The 19,876-nt window shown below is 50.3% G+C and overlaps 1 protein-coding gene across 2 annotated transcripts in view; it reads right to left on the reverse strand.

Annotated features, from left to right (window-relative positions):
• The window catches only part of PPARA (peroxisome proliferator activated receptor alpha), a 65,158-nt gene extending 58,393 nt beyond the window's left edge, over positions 1-6,765 (reverse strand). Inside the window, exons 1-2 of one of the 2 annotated variants that reach the window (XM_024737375.1) lie at positions 6,522-6,765; positions 5,737-5,890 (exon numbers count right to left, since the gene is read on the reverse strand). The gene's annotated coding sequence lies outside the window, so the exon portion shown is untranslated. Of the gene's footprint in view, positions 1-5,736; positions 5,891-6,245; positions 6,292-6,521 lie in introns of those variants that run through there. The other variant, XM_024737376.1, reaches the window with a different exon arrangement.
• Between the last annotated feature and the right edge of the window lie 13,111 nt (positions 6,766-19,876).

Raw genomic sequence — 19,876 nt, forward strand, 5'->3', positions numbered from 1 at the left:
AAAAAAAAAAAAAAAAAAAAAAATCCCATTTAACAGCTAGGTAATAGAAGAAAACTGGATTTCAGATCAAGATTTGATTCTCACTTGATTCTGCGATCCTGTATTTTACAAGCCTTATTGCTTCACTGTAAATATGTACTTAAATACACATGTCAGGCTAACAATTTCTTAGACTGTTTCTGAAAGGGAGGGAGGCAGCCACATGTCAACTTCTAAATAACTGAGTCTCTTTTACTAGAACGTGGCAATGTGTCACCTCAGTGTGGTTATCACATAACCACAGACTTGTTCAGTTACAAATGGCTGCAGGGGGCCTGGTGCCTCACTCACTCTTAAAAGTGGCCGGGGTGGGTGGGGGAAAGAACTACAGTGTACTGTTTACTTAACTGTATTACCACTTCCAATCTTTCATGTGAAGCTTCAGAAGCTTTGAGACAATTCATTCTGCCTTTGCTTTCCTAAGTCTTACTATTCAGGTGATCCTTTTTCAAAGGTGTACTTGTGACCTGAGTTAGAAGTGTAAAAGCAAGCGGATCAGAACAGAAAGAGTCACTCCTCTTTCTTTGCAAACCTCTTTAAATAGAGCAAAATAAAAGCAGTCAGATGGGAGCTATATGCAATATCCTGTGATAAACCATGATGGAAAAGAACGTGAAAAAGAATATATACGCGTATAACTGAGTCATTTTTCTGTACAGCAGAAATTAACACAACATTGTAAATCAACTATACTTCAATAATATTTTTTAAAAATTAAAAAAAATTAAAAGCAGTCGGATGAGTGCTGAGTCTGGAACACAGAAGACTTAAACCTCTCCAATGCTTTCACTAACTTCTCCTGTGCCTATCTTATCTCCACAACTGGAGGGCCAGCAGGACCCTTGACCCGTTAAATAGAAACACTTCCCAACTCCCAAATGTTTAAACACAGCTCTTTCCTTCTGAGTCAGTTGTTTGGAATCAGAATCCCTGATCTTGCAGAAAGAAAGAGCATTTTATTTAATTAGATGCTCAGGCCATCTCATAAAAAGTCTATTTAATGTTTAACATACCCCAAATCTAGTGATAATTATAAATAGAATAATTTGAACTGCAGCTGCCACCTTTATAACACCTATGCCATGGGAGCCACGTGTGGGAGTCCAGCATGGCGTGCAGGAACACACCGGTCTAGTGCTGATGGAAGGACGGGCTCTCGCCATCTGAGGTTTGAGAGAAACTGCAAAATGCCAAGGGGAACCCTCTTGCGGTGGGTAGGCCCCCTGCTATACTTCTAAGTCCCCCCCAGCCAGCTCCCACACATATCTGAGTACTGTAAAAAGAAAAAAAAATCGATAAATTCTTGTTGAATTAAATTCTGTTCATCTGTTCATCTCTTATTTGCTCAATGAACATTCAGAGTCCTCCCTCAGCATCCTCAGGGGACTGGTTCCAGGACGCCCTGGGGATACCAAAATCTGTAGAGGCTCAAGTCCTTTATATAAAAAGGTGTAGTGTTTGCACATAACCTACGCACAACCTTTGTATACTTTAAATCATCTCTAGATTACTTATGATAGCTAATACAACATACATGCAATGTAAATAGTTGTGGATACAATGTAAATGCTATGTAAATACTTATGGCACGTGGCAAATTCAAGTTTCGTTTTCTGGAACTTTCTGGAATTTTTTTTCTCGAATATTTTCAGTCCACGGTTGGTTGAGCTGGTGGATAAGGAACCTGCAGACGTGGAGGGCCTACTCAGTACACAGGACCAGCTGGGCAGAACTGATTTACACATACTCCGTTCTCATCAAGGTGGACTCAGCAGGGAAAGTGAGGTAGGGCAGCACCCAGGAGCAGCCCTGGTGGGGGAAGATTTCACCCAGCCTGCATCTCCGCAGACCCTCCAAGGATGAGGAGCAGTTGTTTTCATGGTCTGGGGATATGGAAGTAAGGACAAATGCAAAATATATCACCATCAAAACCTGAGGGCAGGGACTTCCCAGGTGGCGCAGTGGTTAAGAACCTGCCTGCCAATGCAGGGGACATGGGTTCGAGCCCTTGTCCGGGAAGATCCTACATGCCGCAGAGCAACTAAGCCCATGCGCCACAACTACTGAGCCTGCGCTCTAGAGCCCGCGTGCCACAACTACTAAGCCCGCGCACCTAGAGCCCGTGCTCCACAACAAGAGAAGCCACCGCAATGAGAAGTCCACGCACCGCAACGAAGAGTAGCCCCCGCTCGCCACAACTAGAGAAAGCCCGTGCGCAGCAACGAAGACCCAGCTCAGCCATAAATAAATAAATAAATAAACAAACAAACAAACAAACAAACCTGAGGGCATATCCAAGCACAGAGAAAACAAAACCCACTCAGGACAGTTTTGTTCTTACTGGTGTAGGACTCTCAATTACCTACTCAAAAATGAAAAGAAGTATATATTTGGGGTGGGGGATGTGCTTCGTTCCAAAAGCCTTTGAAAAATCACCAACAGGTCAGAGCAAAAGTAACACAGTTACCAGATCCGGCTCAGGGAGAGGCAGGCAGTACAAGGTGTGCTTCTTTAAGACACTGCCTGGGCTAAGTATGCCTTTTTACTTGTTACAAAGAATCTTCACATAAGCCAACACTTTGGTTTTTTTAAATTTATTTATTTTTGGCTGTGTTGGGTCTTTATTTCTGTGCGAGGGCTTTCTCTAGTTGTGGCAAGCGGGGGCCACTCTTCATCATGGTGCACGGGCCCCTCAGTATCGCGGCCTCTCTTGTTGCGGAGCACAGGCTCCAGACGCGCAGGCTCAGTAGTTGTGGCTCACGGGCCTAGTTGCTCCGCGGCATGTGGGATCTTCCCAGACCGGGGCTCGAACCCGTGTCCCCTGCATTGGCAGGCAGACTCTCAACCACTGCGCCACCAGGGAAGCCCAAGCCACCACTTTTGAGACTCCCAACCCTTCAAAGAGGTGGAAAGGAGAGGAACTCCGTTTTGTGATGAGAAAACAGCATTTAGAGAGGTGAACAGAGATCCCCAGGCCCGGCAGGCCGCCTCGAAGGGATGAGAATCAAACCTGGGGATGACCTAACACCTCTTCCACTATGTCAAGCTGCATCCCTGATGCAAACCAAAATTCTCAAGTACTTTTTCTGGTACTATATGCCGACCTCAAAACAAATGCAGCTCAACTACCAAACTAATAATAGGTCTGACTTAGTAAGGAGTAATCGCTTCACCTTTTGAAGTGCATGAACCCTTCCACAATATTGCTACAACAAGATACTAATTAAATACTCTAGAAGCAAAGAATGAACACACCTCCAAACAACAAGCAAACCAGACTAGGTGATGTCTGTTACCCACAGTACACATCACTGCATGCAAGTGACAGAAATACTTGGAAGAAGAAACAAGTTCTTTTAAATCAGGTCCACTGGGACATCTAGGGCTTTTCCTGTTTGGTTCTTACCTTAAACCTACCTTCACACCAAGTTGGAAATTAAAATCCTTTGTCTAATTTTCCCTAACCACATGGGCTTAGACGTGAGCTAGCTGGTTCCATGTAATTACGAAGGCAGAAATAACAGACACAGCAAATGTCTATCCTACAAACAGAAGCTATGGCTTTATTTGAAGGGTCTATGAAGCCTATACCAAGCCACCAAAGCCAGAAATAAAAACAGAGGCCCTCAAATTCCCAAAAAGCCACATCCTCTAACTGCGATGCAACAAAATTAGTACAAACATTCACCCCAAACACCGGCCACTTGGAAGTTAAGACACTCATCCTATTTGCCATTAAGAATACATCCGGGGGGGCTTCCCTGGTGGCGCAGTAGTTGAGAGTCCGCGTGCCGATGCAGGGGACACGGGTTCCAGCCCCGGTCTGGGAAGATCCCACATGCCGCGGAGCAACTAAGCCCGTGCGTCACAACTACTGAGCCTGCACTCTAGAGCCCGCGAGCCACAACTACTGAGCCTGTGTGCCACAACTACTGAAGCCCGCGCGCCTAGAGCCCGTGCTCCGCAGCAAGAGAAGCCACTGCAATGAGAAGCCAGTGCACAGCAACGAAGAGCAGCCCCCGCTCACCACAACTAGAGAAAAGCCCGCGTGCGCGGCAATAAAGACGCAACTCAGCCATAAATAATTAGTACGTGAAATAAATTTAAAAAATAAATAAAAACTATTGAAAAAAGAATATATCCATTCACACACAGACTGAGAGAGGAAAGAGAGAAACGTGGCATGTTTAAAATCTGTTTACAGTAAGCAAAGAAACATTTTAATAAAAGCTTTTTAAAGAAGATTACTTAAAGAATCCTTATTATAAAAACACAGGTGCCCCTAGAACAACACACAAGGAAAAGACCACTGGTTACCAATCCCTAAACCACGAGGTGCTGCGGCAAAAACAGTCTCCCTTTCTGCGCCCCAGTTTCATCCACTTTCAGCTCCCTTCTTATATTCTGGTGTAAGAGTCAGCTTCATGAGCAGATCCCCAGTTGCCTTTCTCAATACTGAGCAGCTGAAAACTCAGTAAACATTCACAGACTAAAAGAATTTTAAAATATACATATGTTAAAGGATTGGCTTAATAATTATTGTATCTAAACACAATGAAATATGATATAGACATTTAAAATGATAAAGTGCAAACACATTTATTCACATGGAAAGATTTTTCATAACCTAATGGTTAATGAAACAGATTACAAAATAGTTTATATAGAAGAAACACCTTTTTTTCTCTCCTCTCTCTCTCATTCTCTCTCCCGCATACACATACTACGTTTAAAAATCTGTGTACAGGGACTTCCCTGGTGGCGCAGTGGTTAAGAATCCGCCTGCCAATGCAGGGGACACGGGTTTGAGACCTGGTCCCGGAAGATCCCACATGCTGCGGAGCGACTAAGCCCGTGCGCCACAACTACTGAAGCCTGCGCACCTAGAGCCCGCGAGCCGCATCTACTGAGCCCGCGTGCCACAACTACTGAAGCCCGCGCGCCTAGGGCCTGTGCTCCGCAACAAGAGAAGCCACGACAATGAGAAGCCCGCACACCGCAACGAAGAGTAGCCCCCGCTCGTCGCAACAAAGACCCAATGCAGCCCCTCCCAAAAAAATCTGTGGACAAACCTGAGCTCGTAACAACAATTATTTTATGATTTTATGGAATAACTTTTACACGTTCAAGATGTGAGAAGAGGGGAAAACATTTTTTCTATGGTCAATTGATTTTCTGTTGCTTCAGAGTTGTATAGAAGTTTGTCAAGCTCACTGGTCCCTTACACACAGTGACCACTCAATCTGTACCATAGGCCCACTGCTCCAGGGTATCACTGTCCTGGCTGATGGCAGTTCTAGACCTGGCCAACTAGCTCAGCAAGCCATCTGCTTGATATTCAGATTGGAATTAAAACAGCTAAGAGAAGGCATGGTGCTCTTTACTTGTCAGCATCTGTAACCTAAGTGTCTGTTAAGTGAAAACATTTCCCACAGTTTTATTACCTACTTTTAAATTACGTGGAACCTGCCTGCCATAAAAAAAGGAAGTTCCCAGTAAAACTGACAGAATAAAGTTTTCAGAACTTAAAAGGGAATCTATCCACATTCATCTTACTTTCAAAGAAATGAAAATAGATCTAACCCGTTGCATCACAAGGTAATAATTAACCCCCAAATTGCTAGTCTGTAGGGCAATGGAAGTAAAGACTTAACTATTTCAGTCTGGAAAAATAAGTAAATCAAACCTTCTATTTACCTGTGATGACAACGTCTTGGTTCTGGACTCGTCTGGCCACAAACTGTTACTTCACAGCAGAGGCAGGGCCTTTCACAGCAGCCTTGGCAGTAAGAAGGTAAAGGACGAAAATTACAACGATATGTCCTCTGGATTCTCCCCAACTCTCCACCACCTTGAAAGAGGAAAGTCACGGTGACCCTGCGTCTTCAATGGCTACGGTGTGGCAGGGTCGTCCCCAGGAAAACCCTGCCCCCTCTCCCGGCCCCACGCACCCCTTCCCAAGCAGCCCTGGGGGAGGAGGGGCTCCCTGGTTTGGAGAGGGGTGGCTGGGATGGGGGTAGGCATGCAGCCCCGAACGTCCCAGAGCGCCCCGCGAAATCCAAGGCATTATACAACCGTGGACTTTTCTTAGAAAGAACCTTGACATTCGGGGCACGGCTCCAGCCTTTAAACTTAAAAAGGCGAGGAAAGCACGGGCGCGCAGTTGTTCCCTGTTAGTCTGGGGAGGCCGTGAGGGCAGAACCGACCCTCCGGACTTCCGCCAGCACAGCCATGCGCGGCCGGGGACTCGGGGAGACCCGGGCGCGGACGCCCCGCGCCAGACCCGCGGGCCCCGGGATCGGGAAGACGTCCCGCGGCGAAGACTGCCCTGGGCTCGCCCGGCCCGGCCCGTCTGCATCGCCCGACTGCGCCAGTCGCAAAGTGGGGCAGTTCCTCAAAGGTGGACTAAGCCGCGTGTGTCTCTCCCGTTGGACCTCGGCCGCCAGGCGCACGAGGGTCAGTCTGCCGGGACCGCCGGCTACCTGGCCTAGGGGATCCCCGGCGTTCTCGGGAAACGCCCCCAGTCGGTGACGCCCAAGCTCGACCACGCAGAAAGAAGGGCGCGCCTGATGCCCCCGCCTGGTGGGCCTTCTCTCCGGGGGGACAACCTGAGGACCCAATGTCTCTGAGGTCCCGGGCCTCGACCTCTGCCCAGGTCCCAGCCCCACCGACAGCTGTGAGCGCCGAGGCTCCCGGCAGGCCACGGGCGCGTGGAGGGAGGCCGAGCAAGGGGCGGCCCCCAGGGCCCCGGGATCCCCCGCACGAGCCCGCGAAAAAAGCGCCCGATTGGATGCCCGCGGGGACGGGGGTGGGGCCGCTCTCGGGGGCTCCCACCGCCGGCCCCACTGCTGCAGCACCTGGGGGAAACTGAGGTCGGGGAGGCGGAGGGACCGCCAAGGTCACCGGGCGGGTGGGCCCAGCGCCGCGATGGCACACCACGTGCGGCTGGGGATCGGCGAGCGTTCGACCCCGTGCATTGGGAAGGGCTGAAGTCTAGGAGGGGCGGGCGCGAGGCTGCGGGAAGGGTGGAGGTTCCCGTCCGGGGCCCAGGCCACGCTGGCGAGGCCCCTCCTCCCTCGGGGAGCCCGGCTCTGCCAGTCTCTGCGATGAGCTGGTCTAGACCGGGCACCTAAGCGCGGATGCCCTCGAGTCTGGGGAGAGCGCGGAGCTGGGGGCGGGCGGGGAAGGCCCTTGTCCGGGGGAGCCCAGAATGCAAGAGAAGAAAGGGAACGCAAGCTGGGAGGACGCGTCAACAGGTGGCGGAGTTGCCGCGGCGAGTGCGGCGGGCGGGGGACCCAGAAGAGTGAAGGGCAAAGGGGCCGGGCGTCGGGAGGAGCTGTCTACTCCGACCAACCGCCGTCCCCACCAGCCCACCCCACCCCGGGCTGTCAGAGAGCCTGCCCCTCCCCCCATGCGGCAAGGGTGAGGGGCTGACTTTGTGCCCAGCCGAGGCGCTGGGCTTCTGCCAACGCAGGCGGGAGGTCGCGGCCCGGCAGCCAATGGCGGAGAGCAAGAGCGAGAGCTGCAAAGCGGCTTTGTTTGCGCGGCGACGCCCGAGCTCCTCGCGCGGAATGCACAAAGCCCCCGGTGCCTGCGCATCAGGACGCCGCTCCTGCGGGAACGAAATGTGTGCTATGCAGCCCTGCTCCCTGCCCTCCCGCTGCTCCGGCCACTGTTCTCTTTGTAGCGGCGAGCGCCCAGGAGGACCTACTCCGGGCCCGAAACAGCTCCAAACAAATCACCGCAGTACACCGAGACGCTGGAGACCCGGCCGTACTGGACCCTTTCACATAGGTCTTAAGCTCACCCTTGCTGATTGGCCCCATACCTGTGATGAACTTTGCCCCACCCAGCAGACACTCACGTAACCTTCCCACTAACACATTGACAAGCCCAACTCTTACTGCACACGCTATATAGCAATGGACAATTTTTGTATTCTGTTTCAGAGTTTACGAAGTGATCCGTGTCCATCATATCCTGGATATCTCATAGGCTGGGCAGGCAACAGTATTATTTATTTATGCAGCTAGGGGCTCCTACCGAGCTCATGTCCTCATGAGGGCATCCGGTCTCAGAGATGTCACCTGACATACCCCAGATCCCATGCTGTCAAGAACCAAGAGTGCAAACAAGGGGTGTCGACTTCTTTTCCCAGATGCACCACGATGGTCTGTCATAAACCCAGTTAAATCCAGCACTTGGAAAGACCTGGTAAAAATTGTTTTGAACAAGGGCAAATGAAGCTGCATAGGGGTCAACAGAGTACTGGGCACACCCAGCAGACATAAAGAAATGATGTTCTTGGGTTCTTGGGGCTCCCAAGGTTTTAGGGAGAGAAAACTTGTTTTTCACGCATGTGACGAAATCTATCACCTTTGAACAAATGCTCTCAGCCAGTCCCTTGCCTCCCCTTCCCCAGGAAGAAAGACGAAGGATGCTCAGAACATCTCTTGGGAATATTCATGAAAGGGCTCCATACATGCTGCCCCTTTTTACCTTGAGCAGACTTCTGTTAGCCCTGAAAAACATGTCACACCCAGGAGGAACTGTCACAAAGGACATCCCCCTCCCTGCCCCCAGCTCCTGGAAGTGCCCCCCACCTACCACTGCTTTCAGCACTGATGAAATGTAGGCAGTACAACAACCTAGACAGCCTCCTGTGCAGGGACTGAGCAGAAACTTGTAACTTCAGGGACAAATCAGTGCTCTTGAATATGCATCTGAGCGATACCTGAGGTCCTCAGGTTCCTTGGTAAGTACTAGGGGCACTTGGGGGCCCGTGCGTCTTAGCTCATAGCTTCCATTTATTTGGTGCTCATGCTGTTTCGGGTCCTGCTTCACATTTTCTAATCTTGAAGATGTTTGGAGAAATAATTATTCTTGTGTCCACATTACAATAGGGAGACTGAGGCACAGAGGCCCCCCGCCCCCTGCACCAGGTCACACTGGCCACTTGCAGAGCCCGGGAATGGCAGCGGGTCTGTGCCGCCCACACCTGCCCTGCTGAGCCACTCCCGGATGTACCCAATCCCACTAGAGCAGCCGAGGCTCTCCCTTGGCCTCCAGGGGAGAAATCAGGAAGTGGGACATTCAGAAGAGGAGGAGGGCGTAGCAGGAGAAGGCTCCTGCCACTAGATACCAGGTAGCAGGTTAGACCCTGAATGTGCAAGCAGGTGACGTCAGCCATCTGTGTTCAGAAGCTGGCCTTGACCCCTGCAGGGGCGAAGTGTCTCCTACAGGTCTTGGGTCCACGCACCAGACAGAAGTCTGCCTGTTTGCCCTGCAGTTTAGGTAAGCCCTTTTCCAGGAACTGTCCAAAGACTCTGTGGGTCACTTGTTTGCCCTTTGCTGATGTGCAAAGCCTCCCGATGAGACGGAGTTTGTGCTTCTGGGGTGTCATTGGCTGGGGCAGTGGCCTCTGATCTCCTGGAAGCGTGCCCTCTGGTCAGGTGATGGAAGTCAGCGGGGACAGGGGACACAGACTAAGAAAGGGAGAGTTCACTGTTGGCAAGTCCAGAGCCGCTCTGTGGCCCACGGCTGGACCTCAGCAGGGACCAACCGTGGGCGTGTGCATGGCTGCCATTCTAGTATTGATGGCAAAACCTCAGGGGTCCAGGCAACAGAGTCTTGCCACACAAGTGAAGGCACAGAATTCATAATTGTCCCCAAAGCAGCTGGGTTCATCCTCATTTTGTAGAGGTAGAAACCAAGGGAACTACATCCTTTGGCCAAGGTCTCCAAGAGGGAGCAAAACCTGGCTCTCAGACTCCAAACCCACTCTACCACCTGCACCAGCCTCGGGTAACCCCAGGGCACGGCCGTCTCGTCCTGAAGTCTGCGCTCTCCTGGCCTGATAACCCGGCTGCCGCTGGTAGACCCGGGAGCATACTGTGAAGGATCAGTCTGGGCCCCAGATCTCCAGGGGGCGGGGGGTGGGGTGTGGGCAGCAGCCCCACGTGCACAGGCCTGTGGCAGGAGAAATAGGCCACATGCAAGGGGAGAGTGGAAATGGTACAAGCCAGGAGGAGGTGGGCAGTGACCTGTAGCCTGGTGGGTTGTTTGTCTTGACCCCATCAGATCAGTAACAAATAACAAATAACAAATGATACATGTTAACCAAGTGTTGTCACTGGAGCAGAGCAGGTGGTGGTGGGTAAAGCTATGCACTCACTTGAGGTCCACAGGGTCTGGAACCTTCTGCAGGCCCAGCAACGAGTGCTGTCATAGACACCGGGCCCCTTTGATAACTAACCTGTCCCCAGCCAAAGTTTACGGACTGGCTTTGCTACAGGCCTCACCTGGGCGTGGGTCTCTGTCTCTGATATCTGTCTCTGTCGTTCTTGAGATGCCCAAGGCAGCTCACCGGCAGCAACGCTCCCCCAACCTGCCACCATCCCTCCCAAGAGTCAGATTCCCTCCTCGTCAGCACCGGCTATTCCAGCCCAGGTGGCTTAAGCTCCTTGGGACAGGCTGGGTCACTGATATCTTGGTTCAGAGCTTGGGCTTGGAGCTTCAGCAGCTGGGTGACCTGGAAGGTGAGAGTCTCACCGTAAAGCTGATATATGGATGAATTTGGTCAATAAAGTGCGCCCTGCTCTGCTGGAGACGGAGTTTGCAATCATCTGACCCGGATGAGGGTCCCCGACTGTGAGTTGCACTGTGGTGGGTGGGTGAGGTCGGGGGGCGGTTATGTGCAGAGATGAGACAGGTGTGTTGACCCACAAATGCATAATAAATGCAGGTATCTGTGGGCATCACTGCCTCTGCCTGGGGCACCCCCCAATTCCTTCATGAAATTAGTACACAGAACCTGGGATTTGAAGTCAAACAGACCTGGATTCAAATCCTTGCTCTGCCTTTTATTTACACTGTAACCTTCGGCAAACGACTTGACCTCCTGTCCGAACTTCCTCCTCAATAAAATGGGGCAGCGATGCTGAGCTCCCCAGGCCCTGGGCTGAGAATTAGGAAGGAGCGTGTAGGAAGCTCAGGGACGGGACCTGATAGGTCCTGAGACTTGGTGATCACCTGCTTGAGGGCTCTGCCAAGGCTCTGTCACTTCCTCCAGGAAGCCTGCTTGGCATCCATCCCAGCCGCAAAGCTGCCCTCTTCCCTGTGTTGCCACCACCTCCCACAGGGCTTTCGTCTGGTTCAGTACTGTCTTCACAGTGCCTATCTCCCTGCCTGCCTTGCCGCTCAGAATAGCCGACACGATGGAGTCCTTGAACCTCTCCGGCATCAGGTGAGGTGCCTGTTTCTTCCTGGCTGCCAGCTCCCTCCCCCGGGCCTCCAGCCCTGGGTGCAGCACAGGGCCTGGAACCCACGCCACCAGGCCCCATAATGTGTGAGGGAGCGGCCAGCATGTCTGTCAGCATATCCAGGCCTCGGTTTTCACTAAAATGAGGAAGTGGACCGTGGTCCTCAGTCCCCCGAAGGGACAGGCCACATTTGACAAAATGTTCCCTGTCTGTGGCAAAAGGGGCAGAAGAGCCAGGGACTTTGTGGAGAGCTTTCTGTAAAGCTAGTCGCCTTAAAGAAATAGGCTCTTTCTCCCTGGATGTGTCCTTGACACTTTTAGCTGTTGTTGAAAATGCCTTTTCATACTAAAAGTGTCTCTGGACTTGACAGCCCCATGTCTGTCCCCAAAGATGTATAAAATGTTGGTCTGTGAGCCCAAAGTCCGGGCTGAACTCGCCCAGGTGAGCTCTGTTTACCGATAAACACAAAGCAAGTTGCAAAGGCCTCCTGACGTTTTTCCAGTCTTCTTGCCCAGCTCTCTCTTCCAGATTTACTTAAGATATTTATTTTCACATCAACACCTCGGCTTGTGTTGAGACTTACAGCTGGGAATATAAAATCCTACGGGAGGGCCTGATTTTGATCTTTGACAAGTGAGGGGGCAGGGTGTGGGCAGCTGCCTCGGGAGACTCCAGGGGTCAAACCCACTCGGAGCCCCAGCTCACATGCCATCAGGTACCCTCGGGGCGGGGGCCAGGCCTGGGGATGAGCGTTTCCTCTGCCTGGGAGCCTGAGGTGTGCAGGGGAGGGCTTTCATTGGAGGCCGAAGGGAAGCTGAAATCTACATGCGGGAACACTCTAGAAGGTGCCAGTGGCATGGGGCAGAGGCCACAGGACCAGCACTCTGGTAGGCGGGGTCCTTAATGGCTGGTGGAAAAGACAGACTGGGGACTGTAGACCCACCAGTTCATTTCTCTAAGTTGAAATATTAGATGAAATCAACTTTCTGGGCAAGCATTATTGCTGAGTTTAATTTGAAAACAACCCCTCCCCTCAAAGGGATCTAGTGATTGCTAAGTAGATGCCAAGGACTGAGCTGGTGCTTTCCAAGCGTGACACCCGTTTCACCATCCAGCGCCCCCAGCCCTGATTTCTGCCAGGAGAGCAAGGTGGGCTGTACCCCCTTTGTGCCCGACTCCCTGGCCTCCAGCTTAATATGAGGGAGAGTCCCTGATTAGCTGCCTCCTACCTTGACTTCTGTCCTTACATGTCCGTTTCCTGTCAAGGTCAAGGCCCAGTCTTTCCAGACTGGCAAAAGCCCTCGGGGCAAAATCAGCTGCAGTGCCGTCGCACCATTCCTGCACCCCGCCAGACTTGGCCTGGAGGTTCTCCACTATCTTGGCCACTCTTAGAGGCTTTTAGCATAATTTTTAATTTTGATATTTTTATCAGGATAAATACAATTAGGAAATGTCCTTTTGATCATTTTTTTTATCTTGTATAAGATCGTTACAATATCGATTTGTTAGACTTGTTTACATATTAAATTATAAACATTTAATTTACCATATATATTGCAAATCATGATTTCCAGTTTAATTTTATTTTATCTTTTTTTAAAATCGTATGCAAGGTTTTTTCTTTTTGTATGGTGAATAGCATGTATTTAAAATTTTTTTTATTGGAGTATAGTTTCTTTACAATGTTGTGTTTCTTTCTGCTGTACAGCAAGTGAATCAGTTACACATATACATGTATCCACTCCTTTTTAGATTCTTTTCCCATGTAGGTCATTTCAGAGTACTGAGTAGAGTTCCCTGTGCTGTACAGCAGGTCCTTATTAGTTATCGTCTTATATGTAGTACTGTGTATATGTCAATCTCAAGCTCCCAGTTTATGCCTCTCCCCGTTTTCCCCCTGGTAACCATAAGATTGTTTTCTACATCTGTGACTCTGTTTCTGTTTCGTAAATAAGTTCGTTTGTACCAATTTTTAGATTCCACATATAAAAGATACCATACGATATTTGTCCTTCTCTGTCTGACTTATTCACACAGTATGACATCGCATAATTTTTTAAATGACTTTTTTATTCAAATTTTTTACTTGTTTCTAGAGACAGAGAGTCGGTCCAAATAATCTGGCCTGCGATTACTGGACCTAGAAGCTTAAACCATTGTTTCAGTCGTCGGTGATATTTATTTATCTTCCCATTCAGGTGTTAAACGGCTCGAAGACTGGGTCTGCGTGTCCCCACCTCATGCCCTGCGTGTACCCAGCTCTCCGGGCACGGAAGAGATGGTAACTAATCAGGGATTTTTGAGCACGTCCCTTAAGGGTGCTGTTGATCCGGAGGAAAGCAGGTGGGTAACTGCCCCTCTTCCTGGGCAGAGGATCAGGTGCCCGGAGCCCCCTCCTGGCTCGGCTGCCTGGAGAGCGTGTTGATGATATGCCCACTGGATACAGGGCACTCTGTGCTCGGCCCCAATCAGCCCTGAAGGCAGCCGCCCTCCTCCCTGCTCCCAACTGTGAAAACTGAGGCTGAGAGGCTGACCCATTGCCCTGAGCCTCATACCTGGGAGCTGCAGGCCTGGGCCTGGTGCCTGTTGGCCTGGCTCACGTGTCCTCACTTTTTCCACTGTGCCTACTACTCCCCTCCCGGGCTCTGTGACCTTGGATAGCCATGACCGTCCTGCATCTGTTCCCGACCGACCGTAAACTGAGAGGCAGGGCTGGATGATCTCAAAGTCCCCTGCCAGCTCAGGACTCTGCGTTGTGCTCAGGGGTGTGACCGTGCCAGGCCCCAGAGGCCAGCTGCCAGGCCCCAGAGGGAGGCATTTTTTCCTGCCTTGTTGGGGAAAAGCAGACACATGACTCTTCCGGCTGAGCTCTTGTGTGAATTACCATCAGCGACTCGTCTTACGCTCTGTGCTTTGGAAATGCTTTTGGGACCAGCCTCCAGGCTTGGGATTTGCCTCCAAGTTTGTGGCCTGGGGGGAAATCAGCTTCCTTTTTAGCCTGGAAGCTCACAGGCCAAGGCTGGTCAGCTGAAAGTCACCCACCTCTGCTTCTACAAACACACAGCAGACAGACGGTGCCATGTCTCACCCCAACCCCGTACCAGGGAGGACACACTCGCCGGGCCTTCCTACCCTTCACTTCCTCTTCTGGGGACTCCTCCAGGTCTGCCTGCAGCTTTGGTCTAAAAATATGCTCTGGCTTCTTGCTGGAAACAGTAGAGGTGAGAGATCCTGTGGGTAAGAGGAAGAAGTTACCCGATGGGGCATGCTTTGGCCAATTAACAGAACAACAGGAACCCCAGCTGGCTGCCCCATGCATTCCCCTCTCATGCACCAGGATATTATGGAAACAGAAGGCTGCCTCCCAGTCGGACCCGGGCCCCCTCACCCAGTAGCTCCTGCCCCTTTTGGAAGACAGCCAGAGAAGTCGGTTGGGGAAGGGCTTCTCGGCAGGACCTGAGGTCCAACTGGAACTTTCTGGACTGGGGGGTTCCTTCAGGGCAGGACCCCATGGAATCCTTGCTGTGCCCCTGGGTCCAGGCCCAGGACCTGAAAGGAAGGCTCAGGCAGCCACGGGGGTGACACTGGGCCCATCCCTGAGAGAGGCTCCCTGTCGCCCTCAGCCATTTTGGTCAGGGAGCAAGGCCGAGCTAAGAGTCTGAGCTCTAATCCCGCCTCTGCTGGGTGAACTTGGCCAGTTGCCTCACCTCTCAGCTCCTCAGTTTCTTTGTGGGGAGAATTAAGGCTGCCCTTGGAGGGTCACTGTCCGGGTCAGAGGCAATGAAGGTCAGCATGGCTGCAGGCCCCTGACTCCGCCCCCAACTCTGCTGGTCCTGCCCTTTCTGCTGGGCCCTCATTTCTCACTTCCCTTATCCTCCAGCCCCAGGCTCTGTTCCACCTGCACAGCGCCCCACCCCCACCCCACCCCCATATCCCTGCATTGTTGGCAGCCTGACAGGCGGGGGCAGAGCCCCTGGGCCTGACACCTGGGGTCAGCCAAGGTCACATCCCCACCTCTCTCTCCAGCCTCTCTGCTTGCAATCTACCATGTCCAATGTGCTTTTACTTCTGCAGGGCATCTCCTCCTCCCACTTCTGTTTTTCCTTTCATGCACCACCTCTTCCAGGAAGACCTCCCAGATCTCCCCTCTCTGGGCTGTGCTCCTTTTCTGAGCTCTCTCATCCCCAGTGCTGATCTCTGTGTGTTACACTAGTCTGTTTACTAATCCATCTCCCTCACTAAATTGGAAGTTTCTTGGGGATTAGGATCTTATCTGAGATTATTAACAACAATAACATCAACAGAAATGATGAACTTTTAAAAAATCACTTTTAAAAAAAATTTTACATCCTGCATGTTCGGATCTAACAATGCCCAGCTACTTTGTGGAGAAGACTTTCGCGAGCGATTGCTTTTATTCATACTGCAGTGTTATTTTATAGTGAAATATATCACAAATGCATTCTATAATTTTGCTTGTTTTTAATATGACGCATATTGTATTCACTATAGTTAAATAAACTATTTTTCACATAGTAATTTTTAGTTGTGATAAAATATACATAACATAAAATTTACCATTTTTAAGTATATGGTTCAATGGCATTAAGTACATTCATAGTGTTTGCTACCTTCACAACCATCCAGAACTTTTTTCATCTTTCCAGACTAAAACTCTGGACCCATTCAACTGTAGCTCCCCATTTCTCATTCAGGACTTTTAGCTGCTCTGAAAGAGATTTTTGGAACATTTGCTGAAATCAGAATGAGATTTTTCCTCTAGATAGCGTCACATCGGTGTCAACTTCCTAATTTTAATCATTGTAGGGTGGTTGTAAAACATAGTGATGCTTAAACATTTTGGTTTTATGACTACTTTATCCTCTTAAAAGCTATTGAGAACCCCAAGACGTTTTGTTTCTGTGGGCTATACTTGTCTATATTTCTGGTATTAGAGAATAAAACTGAAAAAAACTTTAAGTATTTATTAATTCATATAAAAATAACACTAATAAGCCCTTCATATCTTAACATATGTAACATTTTATGAAAATGATTATAATTTTCAAAGCCCCCCCCCCAGATTTTAAAAAACATTTTTTCAAATCCCCTTAATGTCTGGTTTAATAGAAGGTAGGTGGATTCTCCGTCTGCTTCTTCCTCTTTTTTTTTTTTTGGATGACTCTTATTTTTCTAAAATTTATGTTATCGAAGTATAGTTGATTTACAATGTTCGACAAAGTGATCCAGTTATATATATACATATTCTTTTTCATATTGTTTTCCATTATGGTTTCTCACAGAATATTGAATATAGTTCCCTGTGCTCTACAGTAGGACCTTGTTATTTATCCTCACGTCTGCTTCTGCAATCAATCTCTTGCAATCGTCATTTTTGTTGCCCTCTGTGAAGAAAATCTAGCAGGTGGAAGAAGGGGTGTAATTTAATAGTGAGTTCAGGTAATTGTGGGTATTCTTTGCCACTGCCCTTAACTTCAGCAAGTGGGTGTTTCTTTTCTTTTTTGATATAACACTTTATTGCAGTATAATTCACATGCCATAAAATTCATGCTCTTAAAGGGCACGATTCCCATGGTCTTTAGGACCTCACAGAGGCCCAGCCCTCACCACTGTCTACTCTTCCTGTGGCCTGGAGGGTGTTCGAAGGAGTGTGCTCAGCCCAGGGGAAAATCAGGACTCCTGCCCCCAAACCTGATAGGAAGACAGCACGGAAGGGGAGTTGCCAGGAAGACAGGAGTCCAGTTAGGAGAATCCTCAAGCCCCCAGACAGGCTGACACCGAGTCCTTCTCCCCTCCTAAGGCCACACGGGAGGACGAGCTTCAGCAGGGTGGACCATAACCATGGAAGAGAGAGCATCCCCCACGCCCGACAGGGTAGGGCTGATTTTGCATCCGCTGGGAGGGGGATATATCAATACGAAGCCTCTGAGAAACACGGGAAGAATTCGTGAACTGTCGTTAAGTATTAGAAAATAAAATGAGAGAAGCTTGCGAGGTCAAGAGCACAGCCGTTGTGTGAGTGGCCTGTGGCTGCTATAACAAATGACCACAAACGTAATGGCTGAAAACAACCCAGGTTTATTCCCTTGCAGGTCCTGAGGTCAGAGTCTGACGTGGATCTCACGGGGCCAATGTCAAGGTGTGGGCGGGGCTGAGTTCCCTCTGGAAGCTCCAGTGGAGAATCCGTTTCCTGCCTTTTTTCAGCTTCTAGAGGTGCCCACGTTCCTTGGCTCGTGGCCCCTTCCTTCTATTTCCAAGCCAGCAGGGTAGCGTCTTCCAATCTCTCTCTGACTCTGACCTCCTACTTTCTCTCGTGACCCTTGTGATGACCTTGGACATACAGAGAAAATCCAGGAACACCTCCCCATCTCAAGATTCTTAACTAATCCCATCTGCAAAGTCCCTTTTGTCATAGAAGGCAGCGTATTCACAGATTATGGGAATCAGGATGTGGACATCGTGGGGGGCGTTATCGTGACACCACAGTGGTCGAGAGCGTGGCCACTGGAGCAGACCGGCTCTGCCATTTGCTGCCTGTGGGGCCTTGGACAAGTCATTTCACCTCTCCACGCCTCAGTTTCCCCATCTGTAGAGAGAAGATAATGACAGTCCTACCCCATCAGGCTGCTGGAAGGGTCAGTGAGAGGGGGACCCTTCCAGCAGGGACGTCATAGCCATACGTTCCTCAGGGCAGGCTGGGCACTCGACAAGGGCTGGGTGGAGGTTTGCACTTGTGGGACCATCAGAGCTACAGGGGGGTTGGACTTTACTGGCCCTGGGCCTGGGGCAGGGGCCAGATGCCCTCTGCAGCCCAGGAACCTGGTCTTGATAGGGCACAAGCGGCCCTCCAGCGCCCTGTCTGGGCTGCTCTGGTTGGCTCTGAGTGGTAAATGTGCAGCCCTGGAGGGGAGGCTCATCTGTGTCCCAGAGCCCCCAGGTCCAGCCACCTTCTCCCACTTCCACCCGGGGGAGCTTCCCGAGGAGCTGGGGAGGAGCCTGGGGGCGGCACCCAGGCAGCAGGCCAGAGGGAGGTGTCCCGGTCCAACCCCCTACTGTGCAGGTGGGGAGACGAGAGAAGGATGAGCCAGCTAAGGTGGCCCAGGTGCTACTGGTCTCCTGACTCCCGGCCCCCTGCTGTTTCCACAGCCCCTTGTGGCAAATGTCGAGGGATGTGGGTAGTGGCCATGTTTCTGGAACCTCCCCTGGCCACGGCCCAGGTAGCTGGGGAGGGACCGCGCCCTGAGATCACCCATCCATCTGTCCGTCGTCCCCTCTTAAGGGCAGTGCTGGTCACACCACACTCGAAGACCCTCAGGCGTGCCCTGGGAGGGTGCAGGAGGGCAGGGAGTGGCTGGGGGCGCCAGGGCCACACACAGCTTTTTCTTGGATTTAACACATTTACATGAAAGGACTTGAGTTCCCTTCAGTGTCACGTCCTCCCGTATCACTGGGAAGTCACGGGTGCTGAGTGTACACTTGGAGCATGAGTCATCCATTGGCCGAGTGGTGGAGAAGAGACTGAATCCGAATTTCTCCGTCCCACCCCACCCCGCTCAAAGCCTCCATTTTTCTCTGTTAATATGTAATGTATCTGCATTTCTCTAATGCGCTGTGATGTTGAGCATCCTTTCATGTGTCTGTTCCGATCTGTATGTCTTCTTTGGAGAAATGTCTGTTTAGGTCTTCTGCCCGTTTTTGGATTGGGTTGTTTTCTTGATATTGAGCTGCATGAGCTGCTTCTAAATTTTGGAGATTAATCCTTTGTCAGTTGCTTCATTTGCAAAAAATTTCTCACATTCTGAGGGTTGTCTTTTCGTCTTGTTTATGGTTTCCTTTGCTGTGCAAAAGCTTTGAAGTTTCTTTAGGTCCCGTTTGTTTATTTTTGTTTTTATTTCCATTTCTCTACGAGGTGGGTCAAAAAGGATCTTTCTGTGATTTATGTCATAGAGAGTTCTGCCTTTGTTTTCCTCTAAGAGTTTTATAGTGTCTGGCCTTACATTTAGGTCTTTAATCCATTTTGAGTTTATTTTTGCATATGGTGTTAGGAAGTGTTCCTTTTTTTAAAAAATAATTAATTAATTAATTTATTTTTGGCTGTGTTGGGTCTTCTTTGCTGTGTGTGGGCTTTCTCTAGTTGTGGCGAGTGGGGGCTATTCATTGTGGTACGTGGGCTTCTCATTGCGGTGGCTTCTCTTGTTGCGGAGCACGGGCTCCAGGCACACAGGCTTCAGTAGTTGTGGCTCGCAGGCTCAGTAGTTGTGGCTCACGGGCTCTAGAGCGCAGGCTCAGTAGTTGTGGCTCACGGTCTTAGTTGCTCCATGGCATGTGGGATCTTCCCGGACCAGGGCCCGAACCTGTGTCCCCTGCGCTGGTAGGTGGATTCCTAAGCACTGCACCACCAGGGAAGTCCCAGGAAGTGTTCTAATTTCATTGTTTTACATGTAGCTGTCCAGTTTTCCCAGCAGCACTTATTGAAGAGGCTGTCTTTTCTCCATTATATATTCTTGCCTCCTTTATCAAAGATAAGGTGACCATATGTGCGTGGGTTTATCTCT

This window comes from Neophocaena asiaeorientalis, unplaced genomic scaffold (genome assembly GCF_003031525.2).
Source record: "Neophocaena asiaeorientalis asiaeorientalis breed wild unplaced genomic scaffold, Neophocaena_asiaeorientalis_V1.1 scaffold242, whole genome shotgun sequence".
Taxonomy (NCBI): Eukaryota; Metazoa; Chordata; class Mammalia; order Artiodactyla; family Phocoenidae; genus Neophocaena; species Neophocaena asiaeorientalis.